Below are 6000 nucleotides of genomic sequence, written 5' to 3'. Positions count from 1 at the left end.
CGTCGCCCGGTCCCGCTTAGGGGTCTCCAATTATGTTGGCCGGAGACCACACGCTTACCCTTAGGTAGGTAAAGGATTCTTATGAATTCTAATCCCCCCTGGGTTCGGGTTGGCCGGTGACTTTGAGGGGGTTAACGCTCCCCACCAGTGTGGATGGCTGTCTACATGTGTTACCCAGGGAGGTGTTCTGTTTGCCGTACAGGTTTGTGTTAGCTCTGACCTTGCTCCTCCGTATGAGGCATTGCTTCTATTTTGTCAGGGTGCCCTGGCCCTTCTGCGCCCTAAAGGTTGTGGCCCTCCTTAATGTGCTTTGTGGCACTGCCCAGGTCGGTTTGCTTTATACGCCAATCGTGATGTGGGCAGCCCCCATCCATCCACCCAAGGTCTGCCATCTTATGCTTCTGCTTGTGTGTTTATCCACGTTACCCAAATAAGAATGTCTTGTCGCACCGCAATGTCTTTTTACACCATCTGTATAGCAGTGCACATTACGCCGTGCATGTATACCCTAAGGTCCCACTCATGGCCCTGTGTCTTGATGGGGCTCCTGATCTGGCCTTTGGCGCCCAGTTCATTTCAGCGGGCGTAGCCTCTCCCGCACTGCTCAGAGCAGACTTTGCTCTGCGAGCAGCTCTGTGGGGGAGAGGGCAGGTCCCCCTCCCCAAGGAGTTCGCCCGCGCGTGTACTTCGCCTCCGGTGCGAGCAGGCAGGTTCGGGTCCTTCTCCATGCACCGCGTCTGCATGTAGACAGTCAGGGTTTATTTTCCTTTTTTTTTTCTTCCCTTTGTTATCTTTGCTGCGTGTGATCGGGCCGACACGTATTGGCTTCCACCGTGTTTTTCCTGCTGTGCGCAGTTGGGCTTGCTGCCGGTCACCTTCTCGTGTCTAGTCTCCTGAGTATTTATTCGGGGCACCGGTCTCTCAGCGTCGCATCTTGTGGTCTCCGGGTCCTTTGTGTGGCGAGGCGGCCATTTTGTCCAGGATTCTTCCGAGCATTGCTTCTCATTCGCCAGCGAATGCTCCTTTAGCCTGGTACAGTAACGACTCTTGTATAGAGCGATTCACGTCGCCCGCCTTCCCATATGTGCGCCTACTTCCAAGGTCGAAATTGTGCGGCTGAAACGGCGGGCATTCCCAGGATTATTGTCGGATCCCCGGGAGCTCCTCAGCAGCCCAGCCTCCTACATGGCCAGTTAGCCACGCCCCCCCTTAAGCGGGGCAGATTTGTTTAAATAAAGAGAGGCAAGGAAGCAGGCGAGCCCTGTGCCACGTTGCCGGCACGCCCGGGGGCTCGCTTGACATCAGAGCCGCAGAGAGAGAGAGCGGCCCCCACCCTCGCAAGTAGAGCTCCAACCCCCTCTTTTGAGGAGGCAGAGTCGTAGCTCTACACGAGCCAGCACTTCTCAGTACGATACTGCCAAGCATCAGGGAACACGGGCCCGGCGGTGATCCTTGCGAATATATGTTAAAAAGACATTATAATAAGCATAAACAGAGCGCTGCAGAGAGCATGATAAGCCCGGACACCGGGCTAACAAGCGGCAAGATTGCAGATCACCTGATCTGATGGCACGAAAGAGCAGAAAGGGGTGCACACGGCTGTGAAAACGAGAGGGGCTTGCCCTCAGTTGATTGGGCCCCAGACGACCTGACAAGAGTCAGAAGGCCACATAATAGGGAATACAACTGAATACAAACTGATGCTAGCCACACAAAAAAAAAAAATATATATATATATATATATATATATATATATATATATATTTATATATTACAAATTTCAGTGCACATTACGCTGGTGAGGACAATCAATATCGCCTGCAGGACAGTTTACTGAGCATCCAGAGCAACGCAGCTGTGGCTGTGCAAAGACACCTAACTTAGGTACCAGACACTCAACATCCAGCATGTCGGAATTCAAGTGGAGCGAGGAGGAGCAGCCTCTAGACCTCGCTGCCAGTTTTAAGGAAGTGCTGGGGAGCTCATTGACGGATGCAGTGGCTCAAGGGGTGCGACCCCTACAAGAAAGGCTGGAGAATCTGGAGAGCATATTGAGCCAGTCCCGAGAGAGCACCAAAGACATTGACAGCACGCCCACAGGACCCTCGATGACAGGGTTGAAGGGGAGTTTCCAGACCCGGAAGAGAAAAGCATCTTCTGACCCCCCAGGCCAAAACTATGGGGTGAATGAGAAGACCCTAGAGGCATTCGACCCCTTTACCAAGCTGAAGGAAGCCTGCATGCAAAGGCAGACAGTGCCAGGCCTCACAACCCCCTTCCCAGGTGAAGACAATATGGGCGGTGCTGACCCAGGCTCGGAAGAGGAGCCAGTGGAAGGGGAGCTATCTCCCCACAAGGAGGAAGGGAGAACAGAGGAAGAATGGGTAAGACCCAGCGGAAGCAAGAGAGCCTGCAAAGAAAAGCATCTGGTCGAGGAACCAGAGGCGTGGCAGATATGTTTGATCCTGGCAGCATCAGGAATCCTAGATCGTCTGACTGGCAGCCCTCCCCCAGGGTGACACAGTATATGAGCATCAGACTGAGGAAGGCTTTAGAAAAAGAAGTGAGGCAGCGTCTTTGAGCAGAATGCCCGCGGCCAGACCTCCTGGGAAAAGTAGCGAAGACGCCAGAATTAGACCCTAAGATGTTGACCTTTGTCTCGAAGACCAGTAAGGACCTACGCAAGGGTATTGATAGATCCTGGAGGAGCTGCCAGGAAAAAGTGTGAGACATATCAGGCCCTTTGGCAAAAATAATGCACCTGGCAGAGAGAGCCAGGGATACAGGAGAAAAAGTGGAACCCGATGCGCTGGCCAATTAGGCCCAGAGGGCAGTCTGCCAGCTGGGCAATGCAAACTACGCCATCTCTTCGGAGAGAAGAAGAGGTTTGCTCCTCAAGATAGACCCTAAGCTAAGTGACCTAGCATTTTATGAAGCCGGCGAAGTAGCACCAGGGCTGCTTTTTGGGGAGACATTTGGCAAACAGATGGGCCAATTCGTCGGCATCTATATGCTTCGATAGAAAAGGCGCAAGCTTCGATAAAAAATAGTTTTTGCCGGGACCGGCCACTATCAGGGTCATGCAGCCGGTCGATTTTAAGGAGGAAGAAGTCCCCAGAACCCCAGAGCAAAGTACTGGGAGAATAAGTAGCAGGACTCCTTCCCTGCCAGAGGAAGATTTCCGAGAGGGCGCAGAGGAAGAGGAGCCGGCAGAGGGCAGAGCTTTACACCAGGTGAGAGCAACACTATACCCACCAATAGGGGGCACAACAATGCATTCTGGAACAATTGGCGCATGCTTTCCAGCGACATTTGGGTTTTGCAAACCATCAGAGGTCTGGAGCTAGAATGTATCCAGCAGCCAGTGCAAGCACGATGGCCTTCACAGCCGCACTTAGCGCAATCGGAGCATGAAAGCTTAGACCACGAGCTCCGGCAGCTGGAAGTGAAAAGAGCCATAGAGAAGTGCTGCGTGACTCCCAGATTTGTAAGCAACATGTTTCTAGTGCACTAGTGCACAGAAAGGAGAAGGTGCGACCATTTATAAACTTGAAGGAATTGAACGGCTGGATAGTATACTGCCATTTCAAGATGGAAGGGATACACCAGCTCAGGGATTCCCTAAGAGAGGGGGACTGGCTAACAAGGTTAGACCTGAAGGACGCATACTTGACAGTGCCAGTTCAGTAAGAGTTCAGGACGTTTTTAGCATTCCGCTGGAGCAGCTAACTGTGGCAGTTCAGGACTATGCCCTTCGGGCTAGCCTCAGCGCCCTGTGTCTTCACCAAATTGATGAGACCAGTAGCAGCAGCGATTCGGGAGAAGGGCATCAGGATGATCATATATCTAAACGACCTTCTGCTCCTAGAAGAAGAGCGAAAGATGCCTCTTACTTGGTATCAAACGGTCATGTGGCCTAACGGTGGTCTCCTTAGTAAACCAAAACCCATGGATCCAACTAACTAAAGTGAAATCATCTTCAAGCGAGTTGGTCCACTCACTGGAATGGAGGCTCCTTATCTGTAACGTCTATTGGGGCCCTTCTGAAAGACAACATGACAACTTTAAGGATGTTCTAAAAGCAATTGATGGTGAAAGAATCCTGTGTCCTAACTTTGAGGTCCTCCTGTGCAGGGACCTCAACATGGAATGTTTCGACAAAATGGGTAGCAAAATGGAGGTTTTGCCTTTGTACTGCACTAAGAACATAATAAGGGGAATGGACTTTGAAAAAGAGCTCCTAAGAAGAAACATCTTCATGGTTAACGGTAGTCTGAGTGGCGATAAACCGGCCGCCAAGACTTGGAAGCGCGTGAATCAGGCCAGTACGTTGGACTACATTTTTGTCACAGAAGGCTTGATGGGGAAACTAAAATCCCTGGCAGTTGACCCTCGATCCTGAGTGATCATAATATTATTCAACTTGAAAGTGAGGTCTGGGACAGAAATGTCCATACACCGGATCAACACCTGTCGGATTACCACCTTGAACTGGGTGCAGGAGGTAACAGACTGCAAATTAAGAGAAAAGAGGCGGGTGCAATATTGGACACTCTAATGAGTTTAAAACCGGGAGACTGCGAATCAAGTAGTAACTTCATCGAATACACTTAAGCACTTGTGGACTTCCGTACAAAGGAGTCAGGAAATGGAAGCCTTACTACTTATAAGCACATTTACGACGACCAAATAAAAGCTCGAAAAAAGGTTGTTGCAAGGGCAAGGAGGCGCTTTAAAAAATCAAAATCATCATGTGACTTAGCGCTGCTCAAGAAAATCAGAAATAGTTACAAAAACTGGCTCACCCAGCACAAATATTCTATACTCCAACAAGATAGTGAGAAGATGTTAAACTTAGTCACAAACAAAAACATCTCTGGCATCTGGAAATTAATCAACGACACCTGTACCCCCGCAGAATCGGAAACCGTAAACCCAGTTTCAAGCACGGCCTGGGAGGAACACTTCCAGAAACTATACTCTGAGAGAAGAGACTGTGTTGTACAAAAAACTCTCACATCGACTGAACCCTGGGACCTCAAATTTGAGAAACAAGACATACTCGACCTCATTAACAACTCTAACTCTTCTAGGGCGGCTGGGCCCGACTGTCTCACCAGTGACATTCTTAAGAGAGACCTGGAGAAATGGGCACTATTTATGACAAATCTGTTTAATGTCATAAGAGAGAAAAGAGGATTCCTCATTCTTGGACTAGGTCAATAATTGTGCCCATTTTCAAGAAGGGCGATAGGTCGGATCCAGTAAATTACAGACCTATCGCCCTCTTGGACGTGGTGGGAAAGCTATTTGCTGCAATAGTCTTGAGACACCTGAATGAATGGAGCTGGTTGATCCACCATCAAGATCCTTGGCAGTTGGGATTTCGTAAAGGCATCGGAACGACCTTGAATGTTTTAATCATTAACATACTAAAATGTATGGTCAAGGAAAAAAAATACAACTCCATTTACATTGCGTCCATAGACCTTGAACAGGCATTCGACTCGGTTGACCGTAGACTATTGTGGAATAAACTGAGAAAATGGGGCTGCCCAAATGATCTAAGAGAGACCTTGGGGGCATTGCACAGTGGAACAACTCTCAGAATCAGACTGGACAGAAATGGAACTCTCTCGAACAACATTGTCTCACAAAATTGGCTGAAACAGGGGTGCCGTTTGGCTCCAGCAGTATTCTGCCTATTTATTTCTGACATGCATGAAGTTTTCGATGCTATAAGAAGTTTTCCACCAAAGATTGCGGGGACTTCGGTGGGAAGGTTGCTGTTTGCAGATGATCTTCTACTGTTAGACCAGACTGCGATAGGTCTCAAGCGACAGCTAAAAGCATTGGAAACTTATACTCAGGCCAATGGTCTAAGAACCAATCCCAAAAAGTCGAAAATCCTGGTACTAGGAACCAATAACAATGTCAAGAAATTCAGGTGGTCCTTGTCTGGGGAAGCTGTTCCTGTAGTCTCGTCCATGATTTACCTTG

The sequence above is a fragment of the Ambystoma mexicanum genome, chromosome 4p, assembly GCF_040938575.1.
Source record: "Ambystoma mexicanum isolate Mex_15411 chromosome 4p, UKY_AmexF1_1, whole genome shotgun sequence".
NCBI classification, from domain to species: domain Eukaryota; kingdom Metazoa; phylum Chordata; class Amphibia; order Caudata; family Ambystomatidae; genus Ambystoma; species Ambystoma mexicanum.
This window is presented reverse-complemented; position numbering follows the sequence as displayed.